This window comes from Macaca mulatta, chromosome 5 (assembly GCF_049350105.2).
Source record: "Macaca mulatta isolate MMU2019108-1 chromosome 5, T2T-MMU8v2.0, whole genome shotgun sequence".
NCBI lineage: Eukaryota > Metazoa > Chordata > Mammalia > Primates > Cercopithecidae > Macaca > Macaca mulatta.
This window is the reverse complement of record NC_133410.1, coordinates 164,675,399-164,694,615: the sequence shown is the minus strand read 5'-3', so window position 1 is coordinate 164,694,615 and position 19,217 is coordinate 164,675,399. Positions and strand designations below refer to the sequence as shown.

Genomic DNA, 19,217 nt, shown 5'->3' with positions numbered 1-19,217 from the left:
AAGACAAAGTCAAGGGTGCACATGTTTGCTATGATAAGCTTATCAGACTTCTAAATAATAGAAAGGTCAACAAGTATCTGATATATAGAAGTATCTTGTACTTGAATATAAGTACGGGCTTCAGGAGTTATTACTTGGAAAATATAGAGACTTTTGCTGCAGTAAGACTTGTATAGCAGGGAGGAATCCCTCTCTTTGGCCTTGAGTCACCTTACAAGAGAGTAAGTGAAACAGGCCTACATGTTTTTTGTTTTTTGTTTTTTTCTATTTGATGATGGATGATGTCTCATGTTCTGTGTGTATTAAGTGAGATGCCCATTGCAACTAATCATTCTAACTCTGCCTAGAATTTATAGGCAAGAAGTAAAAAATACAGAAAGATGAATAGCTCAGTGCCAAACAAGCTTTGCTTCAACAGATCTTTAAAACAGAAATTAAAGGAGGAGAGAGAGTAGCTCCAAATGGTTGTAAAAATACCAGAATGGTTATTTATTTTTCAAATGACATTAATGTATTAGAATGAAGAAGTTCATAACCAAAACACTAGTGCCTTGTTTAGCCAATAATTCATTCATTCTGGTTACATTAATGGTATTATTAGTATGAGCCAAACAAAGCTATATCCTGAGACAGAGAAAACAACTAGGCATAGGCCTTGCTTTCAATGAAGTCACATTTACAAAGAGAGACAGAAAGCAAAAACCCTTGATTACACTACAGAGTAAGAAGTGTTAAGCAAATAGGCACAGGGTGCTCTGAGAATTAAAAAGAAGAAACCAAGAGAGGAGGAACCTAATTCCTTGTCTCCTTGTCAAGGAAGACTAAGAGGAAAAGACGTTCTAGCTGAGCTGGCTCTGTAAGGATCAGTGAGTACGGGAAAAAGGATTTTAAATGGTCTGCATATGCAGAATCGTAGAGAAAAAAATAATTAAATCTATCTATCCATATATATGTATTTATATACACATATGTGTTTATGTATTTGCATGCCATATTGTGTGTGTGCTTGTCTGTGTGTGTCTGTATGACTAAATCTTCATTGGTTGACAATAGATAAAGCACATGGTTTATTTAAGCTAAGGAATTTAAATATCCTCTTGAGAATGACAAAGATTGATAGAATGATTAGGAAGTTTGAGCAAAAATGTAACCTGATTTGGTTTGCACTTTAAAATAATGGAGAGTTGGTGATGGATTTGAGGGTAATGAAAGAGCTGTTCTGCACAGGTCACGTTGCTTTACGTAGTGTTGGAGAGATGAGAGGGCAAGGTCCAGGAGGAACCCACACCCACATTCCTGATATGGGGGTTGGAAAGATGTCAGGATATCAATGAGGAAGAAGAGAGGCAACTGTGGGAGGAAATAAAAGATGAAGGGTAACTTCTACTTTTCTACTTCCACTCCTGTCTCTAGAATTAAATAATACAATTTTGGAATTTCTCTTCCCCTTGTCAGCATGGACATACTTACCTGCATTGTATCCCTTTTGTTTCCAAAAAAGAGTTAGGAAAATAAATTTAAAATGTTGAGAAGATCATTTCAAGTGGGTGGTGGTTTTCCAGGCTGTGGGATCGGGATGCTGACTGGGCTCTAGAAATTATACTCACTTTCTTACTGTATAAGCAGGTTTGCCATTATGAGCATTTGGGTTGAGATATCAAAAAGTCTTAACTCACTCCTTGTTTGTCACATATGGAGAATTACAAACAATAGTCCTGCTCTAGCCAAATAACATGTAAAACAAAATCCTTAGAACAGATTGAAAATTACAGATGGTTCATAATCAAAAAAGAAATCAGGCAGTGAATAGAGCACACATTTAAAAAAACCGAAGCACATCTGCAACCCTTCATGAACCACCTGCCAGCCTCTGGGCTATTCCCATAAGGGCAAGAAAACATGGATGCAGCTTCAGTGCGGGGCATGTAGATCAGTATTGAGCAAACTAAAATTTGATGCTATAGGCTCACAGAATAGAGGCAAAACTAGAGGAGAGTATAAACTCTACACATCTCTTTCATCTTCTACACATCTTCTCTCCATAGGTGGAGGAAAGACAGTATTGTAGGAGAGCAGGATACAGGACTGGATGTCCTACCTCAGCTGTTTAAGGCAACTCCTTTTCGCCTCTGGCTTTACGCTGGTTTTACTTTTCATTCCAGTAAGCTGCTAGGGGGAAGAGATGAAACACAGTTGTTTACAGGACTTGGAACGTTTAGATTTAATCACACTTTCTTAGGATAGTGCTACTGTCATTTTCCTTACTGGTTTCAAAATTATCTACCCTCTCTCTCTCTCTCTCTCTCTCTCTGTGTGTGTATATATATATATATATATATATATATATATATATATATATATATATATTTTTTTTTTTTTTTTTTTTTTTTTTTTTTGCTGGGATGAGCCTACAAAAATGATGCTGAACTTAATTTTTTACTACTTTAAAGAGTTATAGGATTCCTCTTGGGGTTCTTATAATAATCCACACTAAGAGAATAAATAATAATATATAAAGTTAATGTAAACTTCAAACTTAATAGAAAATCTATTTTATGAGGCTATATCTCATTTTATAGCACATGCCACCCAGTTAGAAAAGAGAAAATAGACATCCAAGTATCAGTTTTAAATTATGAATGCAATAAGTGGCTTATTTAATGTTTATCTCTATGGCAGGGCAGGGGTTAAAACATCAGGTCCTTCAATCAGAGCTGAGGGGGGTTTTAGTCTCAGTTGGGTTATACTACAAAAGGAACACTTCACAGCTCTGTGAAAGCTCCTTCTGTCTGCAAACCATACTGCAAGATGTCAGAAGGCACAAACACCAAAGGGAGATGTGCTCTTGGCCCATTCTGTTGTTAGCAAGTGACAGAAATGTCTTTCAGCAGAATAATTACAAGGTTATGGTCCACAGACAGTCATTTATGAATACAGTAATGTGCACCTGCTGACTAGAAGCTGTGATCTTAAAAGTTCATTCTCCCTGTAAAAATAGAATCACTTTCTTCTTCAAAATGAAAATGATCAGATATGAAGGTATTTAGCATTTGTCTTGAAATAGTCAAATTTACTATTAATAACCTAATTGTGGGAAGATCTCTGTACCCCTTCTGCAATTAAAGCTATGAATTTAAATATATCCAAGGAAAACTCAAAATAGAAAGAAAAAAATGAGCTTAATACCAATTCAATTAGCGGTTGTAGCAAAGTTTAATTTATTTGAAAAGCCCATCCAGTATAAATAGCATGCTGCACATTTATATTCTCTCTTCTTTTATTTGTATTCACATCACAAGGATGCCTATATTTAGATTTTACATGAAATGTATTAGGCAAACCTCTCTGAAAGGGTAACTACAAAGACAATTTCACATCAAATACTGATACTAAAACTTCAATCAGCATATATTAAAGAGGGGAGTCCTTTCCAATTAAGACAATTTTCTTTGTAAAGCCACGTTACATGAGTTTGGTATCTCCCAGGGAAGGATGCACATCAAAAGTCTGTGTAATTATGCTGAAAGAAGTTCTATCATCTCATACAGTCTATGAGGCTACGGTTGCTATGGTAACTGCTTTCCTACAAGATCTCTTGTACACAGTAATTTCCTAGCTTTTTCCATTCCAATCAATGTAGTACCCATGTGTCCTTTTTGAATGTCATGGTTAAGCCCTTGGTGTTCCCACAAAAAGAACAAATCCACTATTTACAAGTAATTATGAAGGTTCTTGATTTACATTATTTTGTATATTCATTCACATATCAGTTTACATCATATCTGTCATGAGACTAAATAACAAAAGGCAATCGTTTAGAAGTGAGTTTCTCTATTAGGCAGTGCAAAACAAACCAATTGCAGCTTTATAATCATTTGCTATTGATTGTATGAACAAAAGATCTTGCTTAGTGAGGGTGTTTAATTGCCCTCATTCTTAAAATGAGACTAAATTTAAAGAATCACTAATCAGGATCATTTAAGGGCCTTCTTGCTGCCCTTAGAATGATCTGGAATAAAATAAACATTTAATAAATGTTATAATAAACACAATATGTATTTATTATATTTACAATGAGCAATGTGTTTAATGTTTTATATGTATGATCTCATATAATATTCAAAGTAGTCATATAAATCATACTTTTCATAAGATATTTTAAACCCAGAAAGAATAGATAAAATGTTCAAGATTATACTGACATTAGCAGGGAAAACTAAGACATTGTTCTATTGAAGCTGGGGCAAAAAGTGGAGAAGATTTAACGACTTGTGAATAAACATTCTGTGTGTGTGATGGCTATTATTCCATAATGTTGAATTTAAAGGTATAAGAAAAACATTAAATTTATCATTGGTGCTCATTTATCAATCCACATTTTGACTGCTTACCATGTGTCAAGCACTGTCCTAGGCACTAGAGATAGGGCATTAAGAAAAACCAAGCCTTGTAGTCATTAAATTTATGTGCCAGGTGGGGACATGAACAGTGGGAAATGAGCCCTATACAATTCCTCCAAGTTCTAGGAAGACTGGAGACTTCAGAACTAAACACAACCTTCTGCAAATGCTTCTTTTACTGCTTGGTTGTGTAATTTTGAGCAAATTAATTTACCTTTTTGGCTTTTCACTTCCCTTTCTGCAAAACAGGTTATGCATTTATGTACATTAATTGAGATTATGTCTTTGTCTGTTTTCTACTGCTATAACACAATGCAACAGATTGGATAATTTATAGACAAAAGAGGTTTATTTGGCTCACAGTTCTGTAGGCTGGGAAGTCCAAAATTGAGGAGCTGCATCTGGTCAGGGCTTTCCTGCTGCCTCATACTGTGAGAAAAGGGCAAGTAAGCTCGTGAGACAGATAAAAAAACAAACTCATCTTTTTAATCAGGATCCCATTTTGGGATTTCAAAATATCGGCATTAATCCACTGGTGAGGGCAGAGTCCTCGTAATCTAACCACGTGTTGAAGGCCCCACCTCTTAATACTGTTACAATAGTAACTATATTTCCAATACATGAATTTTTAAGGGCCACATTGAAACTATAGCAGAAGGTAATGTAAAGGTTTAAGAATGTAGTCATTTTCCAACAAGTATTTCTGGAATCTGCTTTTTTTCTATGAAAATCAAGACTCTGTAGTAAAAATTGTTTTGCCTCTATACTAGAATTTAGAAGATCAGATAAATAGAAAAAAGGAAAAACTTATTAGGTAAGAGGTCACTGCAATTTATATTGTAGAATAAATTAGAGAAGAAATTTCCAATACCAGCATTGCATGGTCCTGTGAAGCAGCCAGTGTACCTGAAGTATCCAGGTATACATAGTACAATAGCAACACTCTAATAATAATGGAAGCAACATAGGACTATGTGTTTATGTGTAAAGGGCTTAGCATAAACTGGCATATAATAAACATTCAATAAATGTTATAATAAACACAATATATATTATATTTACAACAATCAATGTACTAAATGTTTTGTATGTGTGATCTGATTAAATTCTCAAAATACTTACATAACTCACACTTTATAGAAAAGATATTTAAGCCAAGAAAGAATAAATGTCTAAGATGAATAAAGTACCCTTTTTGCTCCCAAATAACTACTAACATGGATGACAGTGGAGTATAGTTGAAGATCATTGAATGAAGCTGACATATGCAAGAGGCTCCAGAGACAACCATATTAAAGGCAGTTTCCTCAGCCACAGGCAAGACTTTCCAAGAGATAAAGTTAGAAGTTACCGTCATTGTTCACTATTTTTAATTTGGCTATATTCAAAATCTTCTGTTGATTACATAATGTTATTTAATGTCATTACAAAATCTTCATTTAACAACCCTTTGAAATAACGTAGTAGTAAGATTCATGAATATTGTGAGCCCCGAATGACCATGGCAATCAGAGACATGGTACCACTTAGTGGGCAGAAAAGTAAAGTTGTTAAGTAGAGAGTGATGCTTTACTGAGGTTTATTTATCCAAGAAAGCTGTGTATTACACCACAAATTATGTTCAAATCTCATAAATACACGTTTTCCAGTTCATGTGAAATGTATTACCTCTCATTAAATTATTTCAGTTTATGTTTAAAAATTGTATAATACAGAAAGATAACTGCATGAATCTATTACCTTTGTGAATTTGTTTTAAAAAACCAATGATTCAAAGTCAGTGCAATAAAAAATACATCTTACATCCTAATTAGAATTTGTATTAAAAATACTCTCAAACACTTTGGTTTAAACATTTTTATTAGCAGTAAAATTTTACAGATTTAAACTGAATAAAATTAACAATGTTATGGTGTAAAATCAGTTCTCCAGTAAGCTTCAATAATACTAACAACAACTCATCAGAATCAATTGAGATGAAGTATCAGTGGGATAACATTTGAGGTGTTGAAATAAATAGAATGGCAAACCAAAATTCTACATCCATGAACCCTATCCTCTGAAAATGAAAAGTAAATGGATATATTCTCAAATAAGCAAAAATATAGAATTCTTTACTAACAGACAACCCACATGCTATACAAAAAGAGATTTCTTCTGGTAGAAATAAAAGGACACTAGAAACAGACTTAAAGACACATGAACAAATAAATAATATAGGCAAAGGTAGTAAAAAATATAGCACCAATAAGAATACCTATATTGTAAGTATACTGCATAAAAACTGTTATCAATTCTTTTTTACTTTGTAACTCTTTTCTATCTAAACAAGACAACTGCATAAGGTAATTATAAAGTCCATCCAATTGATGGACTTATATTAACATATAATTTATATGACAATACTAGCACAGAGAGGGGAAATAAATGAAGTTATATTTGAGCAAAGTATTTTATACTATTAAAACTAAATAGGTATTAATCTAAATTAGATCACTTTAAGTTAAGACATAAATTATAATCCCCAGGAAAACCACTAAAATGGTAACTCAAAAGAATACAGTAAAGGAAAACAAGATTATAATAATACATAAGAAAATATCAAATTAATACAAAAAGTGTTATAATAAGGTTGAAAAGGCAGGTGCCTCCACTGGTAAATTCTTTCAAATACTTAAATAAAAATTAACACTAAGAAGTCACAGCTCTTCCAATTAATAGAAGAGAAAGTAACACTTTACAACTCATTCCATGAAGCTAATATTACCCTGATACTAAAAAGATATCACAAGATTAAAAAGTTACAGACAAATACGCTTTATTAACATGGATGCAAAAATCTTTAATAAATACTAACAAATTGAATCCAGCAACATAAAAATGTTTTGTAAACTATGACTAATTGAGATTTATCCCAGGAGTGTAACATTTGTTTAGCATCCAAAAGTCTATTAAGGGAACACATTATATTAACAGACTAGAGAAAAAATACACGTGGTTATCTCAAAGACAGAAATAGTATTTAACAAAATTCAACATCCTTTTAAGATATAAACCCTCAATAAACTAGCAATATAATGGAATTTACTCAGTTCAATAAAGGGATCAATAAAAAGCCCACAACTAGTATCATACTTCATGATGAAGAACTGAATGATTTTCTCCTAAGATAAGGAATAAGACATCAATATCATCTCTTGCTACATCTATTAAACATTAGAATAGAAGTTTTAGCCAAAGCATGTGGGGGAAAAAAGGAAAGGAAAGAAAAGAAATAAAGGACATTCATATTGGAAAAGAAGAATTAAAAATATTTTTATTTGTAGGTGGCATAATCTTATATATAGAATATCCTAAGGAATTTATTTAATACAACTAAAACTAAGAAATGAATTCAGTAAAAATGAAAGACACAAGGCTAGTATACATAATTGTTTTTATTTTTATACACTGGCAACAAACAGTTGAAAAATTAAATTATGAAGCTCTTATTTATAATAATACTAAAAGAATAAAATACTTATGATAGTGGCAGGAGGCAGATAAATTCCTAGGCAGACAGGGAGGGGTCCCCAGTGAAACCTGATCTTCAAACCAAAGACAACTTAAAACCTGAAAACTGAGTTGCCAGTTCTGGGTAGAGTCCACAATGAGAGTTTCCTTGATGACTCCTAGCCAATTGAATGGTGCTTTTTCCAGGCCTTCCCATGGACCAATCAGCATGCATTCCCCCATTCTGATCCCATAAAACCCCAGACTTGGCCAGGCACAGTGGCTCACACCTGTAATCCCGGCACTTTGGGAGGCCAGGGAAGGTGAATCACCTGTGGTCAGGAGTTTGAGATCAGCCTGGCCAACATGGTGAAATCCAGTCTCTACCAAAAATACAAAAATCAGCCAGATATGGTGGTGTGTGCCTGTAATCTCAGCTACTTGGGAGGCTGAGGCAGAGGTTGCAGTAAGCCAAGACCGTGATATTGCACTCTAGCCTGGCTGACAGAGCAAGACCCCATCTCAAAAAAAGAACAACAACAACAACAACAAAACAGACTCAGTCATATGTTGAACTACCCACTTTTGGGCCCTGTCTCATAGAGAGGTCTGTCTATTTCAGGTCCCCTCTCATTGTCAAGAGTTTTTTCTTGCTCAAAAAAATTCTTCCCTGTCTTGCTCACTCTCTGGTGTCCATGTAACCTCATTCCTCTTGGACACGGGACAAGAACCCAGAACCCACCAAATGGCGATTGAGAAAGGAGCTATAACACTGTAACCATCCCACCCTCCACCTCACATGATGGGAATCTGCAGCAGTGGGACCAGACCAACCAGGAGCCATGGGCCAGAGTGGGGCAGCATGACCAAACGAGCTGTGTCCTCCTTTGCCAAAGTGTGCAGACGGCAGGAATGAACAAACTGTAATGCTTCCTGTGGGCTCAAACTTTGAAATCCCCAGACGAGAGCTGTAACATCCCTTGGGGCTTCGTGGCTGCTGGCATCTTCAAGTTTTCAGATTCCACCATGTCCCCCTCGTCCAGAGGTCAGGGAGCACTGTGAAAACTGCCCAGAGCACACCTGGATTCAGTCATGAACTGAGAGTGAGGAGTCCCTGTGTAGGTGTAGGATCCAGGCTAGTAGCATGAGCTGATTGCAGCCTGCTGGGCCAAGTGGGCGGAGTGAGCCCAGCCATGAACCCAGAGCTGAGCAAAGCCCGGGCAGAGGTACTGCTGGCCATGAAGATTTCCAGCTGGCAAAGCGGCACTGAAAGGATCCTGTGTCACTTAGAAATAAATATAATTTTAAAAGTGTAAAATTTATTCACTGAAAAAAATGTAAAGCATTTTGAAGGAAATTAAAGGAGATCTAAATAACTGAAAATATATCCTATGTTCATGCATCGGGAGACTAATTATTACTAATATGACAATACTTTCCAAATTGTTCTACAGCTTTAAAGCAATCCCTACCAAAATTCCAGCTTCTTTTTTGCAGAAGTTGCCAAGATGATCCCAAAACTCATATGGAAATGCAAAGGATTCAGGATAGCCAAAGCAAACCTTGAAAAAAAAAATAAAGTTTTAGGACTTACATTTCCTAATTTGAAAACTTACTACAAGGCAATAGTAACCAGGACAGTATGGTACTGGTATAAGAACAGACAAATAGATAGATGAAATAGAAGTAAAAGTCCAGAAATCAGCCCTGAAAGTTGTGGTCAACTGATTTTCAATAAAGGTGCCCATATACCTCAATAGCGAAAGAACAGTCTCCTCAACAAATGGTACTGGAAAGCTTGTTATAGACTGAAAGAAGATAAAGTTGAACCCCTACTTCAAGATATATTCAAATTTTAATTCAAAATGAATCAGACCTAAGTTTAAAAGCTAAAATGATAAAACCCACAGGGGAAAATATATGAGTCAATTTTTGTAATGCTGAATTAGGCAATAGTTTATCATACATGACTCCAAAAAACACAAGTAACAAAAGAAAAAGTAGTTTAATTTACTTCATGAAAATTAAATACTTTTTTATTGCAAAGGGCACCATCAAGGAATTGAGAAGGTCTCCCACAAAATGGGAGAAAGTATTTGCAAATCCTATGCCTAACAGAAGACCAGGTCTAACATTGTATCCACAATATATAAAGAAGTTTTTTGAAACTCAGCAACTAAAAGACAAATATCCTAATAAAAATGACTGAAGCATTTAGGCCAGTCATGGTGGCTCACGCCTGTAATCCCAACACTTTGAGAGGCTGAGGCAAGCAGATCACCTGAGGTCGGGAGTTCAAGACAAGCTTGACCAACATGGAGAAACCGCATCTCTACTAAAAATACAAAATTAGTCAGGCGTGGTGGTGCATGCCTGTAATCCCAGCTACTCAGTAGGCTGAGGCAGGAGAATCACTTGAACCCAGGAGAGGTTGAGATAAGCCAAGATCACACCATTGCACTCCAGCCTGGGCAATAAGAGCCAAGCTCCGTCTCAAAAGAAAAAAAAAATGACTGAAGGATTTAGATAGACAGATGTTTCTCTAAAGAAGTTATGAAAACAACCAATTAATACACCAAATGATGCTTATTAATATAGCATTAGGCAAATATAAATCAAAACAACAAAAAATTATTTTATATGCAGAAAAATGGCTGAAATAGAATAAAATAGATGATACGACAAATATTAGTGAGGATGTGGAGGAAAAAAGAACCCTCATTTATTACAAATGGGCACATAAACAGTACAGCCACTTTAAAAAACAAACAGCTCTTCAAAATGTTAAAGTTCCCATGTGACCTAGCAATTCCAATTCTAGATATATACTCAAAAGAAATTAAAATATATTTTCCATGACGATTGTACACAAATGTTCATAGCAGAATTATTTATAGTGGCCAAAATGTCAAAACATCCAAAATATTCATAAGTGGATGAATACATAACTAAAAATGTATTTGGCAGTAAAATAGATGAAGTAATGATGCATATTACAATATGGCTGAGTGCTGAAAACATTATGCTAAATGAAAGAAGTTAGTCACAAAATGCCACATACTGCATCATTCAAATTTTGTGAAATATCTAGAAAAAGTAAATTCGTAGAGACCAAAACTAGGCTGTTGTTTGCCAAGTGATGAGGCGGGAGAGGAATGAGGTACGACTGATAATAGGGTGATAGTTATGTTGTAGAATTAGATAGTAGTGATGGTTGCAAAATTCTGTGACTACATTAAAAATCACTAAATTGTGCACTTTGAGCCAATTTTATGGCAGGTGAATTATATCTCAATGAAATTGTTACAAAAAAATGCATTAAAAGGAGAGTCTCTGACTCAGAATGAACCTTAACAATTATTTGGCCTTTATCTATTTATTTAACAGATTAGAAAATTTAGGCCAAATAGGATGCATCAATTATTTAAGGGCTCAAAACTCAAGACCTCATGGACACTTTGTTTCCTCGGAGGGGGGCACCAATGATTACTCTGAAAAACTATAGATTAGAGTATACGTCCTAGCTGAAATACTCAAATACAATGTAAATAGGTAACAGTAACTATGCTGATCAAAAGAAATAGTTTTGTGCCTGTATAAAATATATGACTATGTGTCTTCCAGCTCTAGCACATGTCATATACTCTGTATTATTCTGCCTCCAATGAGACATACACATAGGGCACTATGCAGTATTACAAATCCACTCATTCATTCCTCATTTGTTAAATCATCTACTCAATACAAGGATCTGAGCTAGGCTGGGGTAGGTGGTGATGGTAGAAGGGTAAAGGGATTCAAAATATACTGGTTTTTTGTCTTTAAGAAGCTAAAATCCAAACGATTTAGCATACCTATCACAACCTCTTAATGTAAGTCAAGTTTCATAGGACTAAGCTGACTAATTTTAGACTGAGAACTGTAACCATGATATATAGACCATATTTGTGTGATTCCTCATAGTTAGGCCTAAATTTTGAGACCAGATTTATACAGCAGGCTTTTGGAGACTGCTATTTCTACATAGCATCAAGCTGCCTGTCTCTTTTGTGTTTAGCAGAAATGTTTTCTTACAAAGAAAAATATATCTCAAAATATGATTTTAAGATCTTGATGCAGAGTTCGTATACCTCACCAGAAAAGGTAAAAACTTCAAAGAAACTCCCCACAGAATTAATCAATAGTAATAGTGAGAGAGGAAGAAGGAATAAATCAAGCAGGCAGGCAGTTACAGTGGGTCCTCAGTAGAACTCCTTCAATCCAAGAACAGCCTGAGAATCAAGCTGTGGGCCCAAAGTAAGAAAAAGCCTGTGTTCCTAAGTGTAAACATCCACCCTGTGAGCCCAAATGAAAAAATTCCACTCCTTTTTTGGGCATTTTTCTCTCCCCTTGGCACACCTTTGTCCCATTTCATGTGCTTCCACCCAATTGGCTCTTGCCTTTCACCTGTTTTGCATATACATTTCTGTGATTGGCAGGGGGCCAAATTTTCATTTACATAAATTGAAACATCAGTCTTGCTCCTGATTGGTTGCTAGCCAAGCCTTCATTTCTGCCTCTAATTGGATCTTTATATTATCATGTCTCTTTTTGAATGGTGCTTTTTCCAAAACAGCCTGCAGACCAATCAGTGCACTCCTTATTCCTAGTCCATAAAAGCACCAAACTTAGTACCAGAGTCAGCAACCCTCCTTCTGGTCCCCTCTTGCTGCTGAGAGCTTCTCTGTCCCTTAATAAATCCCTGTCTTACTCACTCTCCTGTGTCCACGTGGCTTATTCTTCTTAGTCATGGGTCAAGAACCTGGAACTCACTGAACAGCAGGAGCAAAGGAGCTGTAATGGTGTAAAGGTCCTGCTCACTGAGCTGCTGGTGGCAAGGGTCAAAGAACTGTAATATTCCCTCCTGCTCACTGAACAATGGGAATGAAGAAGCTGCAACAACAGCACCAGAGGGTTGATCTGAAAATGGTGAGACTCTCAGACAGATTGTTTATCTTTAACTTACAGACCAAAGGAATTTCTTCCAGAAGGGTATTTGAAAAGTTGTAGAGTTAAAAGAAAAACGAATAACCAACAACCACATGAAAAACATTTTAAAAATCTACCTGGAAAGTTCAAGAACAGACATTATTTGAAAATTATTTGAATTTCAGCATCCCCATTTTATTAGTCTGATCCTTATATTGCAATGAAAGTTTTCTGAATGTCTTCTTTTTATATTTAAATAAAATGGAAAGTTAAAAGTTTTCTAAGTGACTTTTATGAACATTATTTTTAAGTTTGCAATTGCTAAAGGGCAGTTCTTTGGTAGCTATTTTTTGTGAGGAAATTATTTAAACTTGAAAACTGTACACATACTGATAAAATATTATATTAGAGACTGACACTCATTAAATTTCCACTCCTAATTCACACATTGGAAAACAAACAAATTACATATTTTGATTTACTGGAGATAAGAATTCTAAAGTGTTCTTTATTTTAGATAAAAATTAATTAGTTTTCTATAACTGCTCTACACTGCTCTCTTTTTTCCCCCTAGAATTTTTTTACTGTGGTAAAGATATATAACATAACATTTGCCATTTTTACCATTTTTTAGTGTACCACTTCAGGGCATTAAGTACATTCAAAGTGTTGTGCAACCATTACTGTTACTCATTTCTAGAATTTTTCATCATGTCAAACAGAAATTCGGTACCTATTAATCAATAACTTCTCATACCCGTCTCTCTACAGCCTGTGGTAAACTCTAGTATACTTTTGCCTCTCATAAATTTGCCTAATTTAGGAACCTCATATAAGAAAAACCATACATAATGTCTTTTGTATCTGGTTTATTTTACTTAGCATAATTTTTTCAAGGTTCATCCATGTTGTAAAATGCCTCAGAATTTCATTCCCTTTTTTGATTGATTTTGTGTATGTTTATACCATATTTTGGTTATCCTCTAGATTGACATTTGGGTTGTTCCAGCTGCATTGCTCCACCTTACACAGAAAACTCATCAGGATTGTACAACTATTTGTCTATCCATAGAAAGGACACAGTCCTCCCTTTTCTTCCCCTACTTTAAAAAATTTGACTGGTATGGTTTGGTTTTGTGTCCCCACCCAAATCTCATCTTGTAGCTCCCATAATTCCCATGTGTTGTAGGAGGGACCCAGTGGGAGATGATTGAATCATGGGGCAGGTCTTTCCTGTGCTGTTCTCGTGATAGTGAATGGGTCTCATGAGATTTAATGGCTTGAAAATGGGAGTTTCCCTGCACAAGCTCTCTCTTTTTGCCTGCCACCATCCACCTAAAGTGTGACTTGCTCCTCCTTGCTTTCTTCCATAATTGTGAGGCCTCCCCAGCCATGTGGAACTGTAAATCCATTAAACTTCTTTCTTTTGTAAATTGCCCAGTCTCAGGTATGTCTTTACCAGCAACATGCAAACAGGCTAATACAGGGAACCTGGAGGAAGTAAAATCACTGTGTACTCCTTAGCACAGGCCAGATAACAACTGCCTTCATCGTTGGGCAAATTTTAGGATAACTTTATGAAAAGAAAAGAGGTTCATACCCCTTTCCTCACCCCCATTTCTTCTTTCCTACTACTCAAAGTGGATGAGCTTACTTCCTGCTTCTGACCTTCTCAGAAATCACTTCCACCAAAGTTGCTCAGCAGATTCAAGTTAAGTCTTGGGTCTTTCTTTTAAACTTTGTCTCAGTAAGTGTCAGTCTTTTATTTAATTTCCTTTCAGTTGTTTAAAAGGATTTAGATAACTTCTGACCTTTAATTAAATTGAAAAATGAAGTTCACCATAGGCGAGTTAATTACATTTGCATTATCTCCAACAACGGATCAAAAGAAAATGGAGTTCTATATATGCTTCACTACAAATTAATAAATAACATAAATTGTGGAAGTCATTTTTTTCTATTTCATGATATAAATGAAGGTTAAGTAATTTTCTTTTAAATTTATGCCTTCCACCAAAAATATCCCTTTTCTAATCCATTTTCAGATGCAGGATTTCTAAACTACAACAACTATAACCACAAATATCTAACATTTTAAAATGTGCCTTTGCTCATCTTGACACTGTGCCCATACACTTCAACCCTGTGCAAAGGTAGATTTATTCAGGAGATTGGAAAATATGTGTTAGTGTAGCCTAAAATCTGTCATAAGAATTGCTACCTTGGGCTTTGGCCAGGTTATTCTTTAAACTTCTCTTAAGAACCCTGGCTTTTTTTTTTTTTTCATGCTTCATAATTTTCAGTAATATTTCAAATTAACTAAATAGAGCTCTATAAAAACATACAGGTTTTTATAATCTCTAAAGAGATTTTTCTGAATCCATGATGTTTTAGTTACTGAGATTTATTCATCTACACAATTATTTGTTATACAACTTAATCCATTAATTACAAGTTGCTTCTATTCATTCTATTTTCATTTATATATCAGAACCCCGTAATAGAAGAAGAACATGGGGAAATAACTCATGTTTTTGGCAAAAGCACTGGTATGTGAATTTAAATTGAGACAATTTTGAGATGATAATAAGAATATAAAATTCAATGTAGCAATTCTGCAGAAGATATGGATTATAGAATTCATGTGATCAACATAAATTATTATTTATTCTTTCATCACATGTGGACCTTAATGTTCTAAGGGAAATCAAATGACAGATTAAAATACAAGAAACAATTTTGTTTGTATTTAACAATTTTTTCTTGTACACAGGCTAAAAGAAATGAAGCCAGAATAAATAATACCTGGCAAAATTGGCTCTGGATTCTATTTTATTTTTTCAAGGAAAAATATGTCTTCTATTTTGCTTTTATTACAACTACTTATTCTCCAATTTATTAACTGTATTTCATTATAAATATAGTCAATAATTTTTAAAGAAATATCTTCAGATGAAAATCAATAATACCTGTTTTTTGTTACCTAGATACTTACTTGATTTTGTATAGGTAAAATAAGCCAGACTTTACCTGATATTTATAATGTCACTAAAGGGCATGGTTTATAATATTTTGTTCATACATTGATGAAAATAATACAAATAGAAATAAAATAGTGCCAGGAAACCATTGTTCTCTTTACAATGTGATGCTTTATAAGTGTAATAAGTTTTTACTAGCAGAAGTGAGACTACTTGATCAAATTATCCTATTCACAATAGCAAAGACTTGGAATGAACCCAAATGTCCATCAGTGACAGACTGGATTAAGAAAATGTGGCACATATGCACCATCGAATACTATGCAGCCATAAAAAAGGATGAGTTTGTGTCCTTTGTAGGGACATGGATGCAACTGGAAACCATCATTCTCAGCAAACTATTGCAAGAACAGAAAACCAAATACCGCATGTTCTCATTCATAGGTGGGAATTGAACAATTAGATCACTTGGACACAGGAAGGGGAACATCACACACCGGGTCCTATTGTAGGGAGTGGGTAGGGGGGAGGAATAGCATTAGGAGATATACCTAATGTAAATGACGAGTTAATGGGTGCAGCACACCAACAAGGCACATGTATACAAATACAACAAACCTGCACGTTGTGCACATGTACCCTAGAACTTAAAGTATAATTAAAAAAAAAAAAAAGAATCTAGTTCTATTATTATTGCAGCTTTCTCTGCCTTTTTGGTTACCTTAACAGAAGAAAGATAAGGGTTGCAGGAAAATAATAGGTTCCTAAATATTGCATAGTGCAGACACTGGCTAAGAAGTTACTATTCTCCTAAGAAATAACTTGAAAACATGATTTTCTTCATCCATTTCTCCCCCACACTTAGCCAAACCCTTCTTGCCTTTCCCATTTAAAAGCTACTTCGATTCCCATTGATTTTTTTCTTTCTGAAATTTGTACCAGCAACTCTTATTAACTTGTGTATAACATCCTATGTAGTTGGGGACAGGGGAAAGAAAAGGAAAAAAGAAATAATCACTGTTTCCTGGGTTCCTTCATGCACAATTTTAACTAGCTAATCTCTCAGCTGTAGTTAGCCACATATTTTCTTCACTATGTCACAACTATCTTCACATACTATGAAATGTTATTTTAATATAGGTATTAAATGGGACAGCCATCTGCAATGGCTATAATCTTTGGTTTTTCACTTAAATTGTGAAAACATGATCATGCATTCATTATCTTAAAATGCAGTGTGGGGCAGGACAACTAAAACCTGGGTTGATACTATGTGACATGGGGCAAAACAGTTATGCTCTCAGAAACAAACTATCTCCTCTGTAGAACTGAAGACTTTATTGTGAATCAAATGAAATGTTGTATCACAATTCTCTTTGTAATTTATGAAATGAGAAGACATTCAATTTTTTGCAAAGCTTGGAATATTCTAATTTCTTTACTGAATGGAAGAGATTAAGAATTCTGAGTAGTTTTAACTTCAAAATATTACCTTTTTAAATCAATGCACATATGAAAAGGAAAGTAGGATTAGCTGATGACAACTGTGAACATTGAAAACCCTAAACATGGATAAATGACTAAGACCAGTATAAGTGAGTGCAATAGTCGAAGAGGTTTTTTTAACAATGATCTATATTTTCTGATCATTTCATGCTGAATCTGTATAAATCAAACATTTGCTAGCCATTTTTACTTGCCCATATGTTTCTTTTTTCGATTTCATTGGTCTTTGTTGAGCTATAATTATCTAGGTAAGATAAAACACAAAATTGAGTGGGTGTGGCACACCAAAAAATACTTAGGAGAATTATATCCAGAAGTGCACCTTTAATTATATCCAGAAGCACACACATTTGAAGCAAATATTTGGTTAAAATCTAAAGAATAAAATACTAATACTGAAATGTGAGGGAGATTTTGCGACACAGTAAAATAAGATCCAGTGTTTGAAGCGAAGTTTTGGCATTTTTAAATGAATTTTGGAAAGTAATTTTATTAGAGTCTCAGGCTATCATGTGTGATATGCATGTAATGATATGTACTTTTAGTATTTGTTCTGAGGATTCATTTCTAAAACATCATTAAAGTCAGCATGGTGGATAAATTTTGATTTGGTCATGTTTTTGCTCCTCAGCATCCGAATTTCTTCTTCTCTTTTTAGAGACTGAGATTTGAAAAGGAATCTGAGGTAGTGGATCACGCCTGTAATAACTACCACTTTGGGAGGCCCAGGCAGGTGGATCACCTGAAGTTAGGAGTTCAAGACAAGCCTGACCAACATGGAGAAGCCCCATCTCTACAAAAGATACAAAAAATTAGCCAGGCATGTTGGTGTGTACCGGTAATCCCAGCTACTCAGGAAGCTGAGGCAGAAGAATCACTTGAACCCACAGGGCGGAGGTTGCAGTGAGCCAAGATCAAGCCACTTCACTCCAGTCTGGGCTAAAGAGTGAGACACAGTCTCAATAATAACAATGATAATAATAATAATAATGGCAATTTACATAATCCTTATCAATCAGATGTTGCTTTCCTAGACCTTGCATCTAGATGCAGGAGACCTTCCCACTAAGAAAGAAGAATTTAGAAAGGGTTTAGAGTTCACTGCAGCAGAGTGGTATCTGTTTTGGCATGATAGTGCCCAGCATCCAATTGTGTGTGGTGCCAGCAGCCTTTTGTTGGTGCCATTCATTGACTGGAAGCAATGTTAATTCCACTCAAAGCCAATGTTCCTGTGGCATTACCTTGGTGGTAGTCAGCCACTTACTTGACCTTGTATCTCACCTATTTTCAAGTCTTCCAATAAATTATCTTTCAATAAATCAGCATTGGTTTCTGCTATTTGCAAAAGGAGTCCTGAATGCAAAGCCTAGTACGTGATAGACTCTTGATAAATATTAGTATTGTACTCTCCAATACTCCCATTACTCATCAACTAAAGTCCACCTATTCCATAAAGTGTGTGTTCATGATGTTTCCCAGCATTCATAGGTGTGTGAGTGTGCGTGTGTATATACACACACACATATATATGTAGTGATAAGAAATTGGTTCACATGATTATGGAGGATGAGAAGCCACAAGGTCTACAGTCAGCAAAGTTGAAGACCCCGGAAAGCCAATGTGTAGTTCCAGCCTGAGTCTGAAGGTCAGGGACCAGGGGAGTTAATGGTGTAAATTTCAGTGTGAAGGCCAGCAGGCTTGAGACCCAACAAGAACTCATGTTTCAGTCCAAGTCAAAAGACTGGAAAAAGACCAATGTTCAGCTAAAGCAGTTAGGCAGGAGGATTTTCCCCTTTTCTCTTCCTGATCAATCATTTTATTTTATTCAGGTCTTCAACGGACTGGATGCAGCCTAACCACATTAGGGAGG

At 35.2% G+C, this 19,217-nt stretch overlaps 1 long non-coding RNA gene across 1 annotated transcript; it reads left to right on the top strand.

Annotated features, from left to right (window-relative positions):
* Positions 1–646: 646 nt before the first annotated feature.
* On the top strand, positions 647–18,623 carry LOC144340865 (uncharacterized). Its single transcript, XR_013417363.1, has 3 exons — positions 647–856; positions 12,679–12,860; positions 18,006–18,623. It is a non-coding gene; the product is annotated as an uncharacterized LOC144340865 (long non-coding RNA).
* The last annotated feature ends 594 nt before the right edge of the window (positions 18,624–19,217 follow it).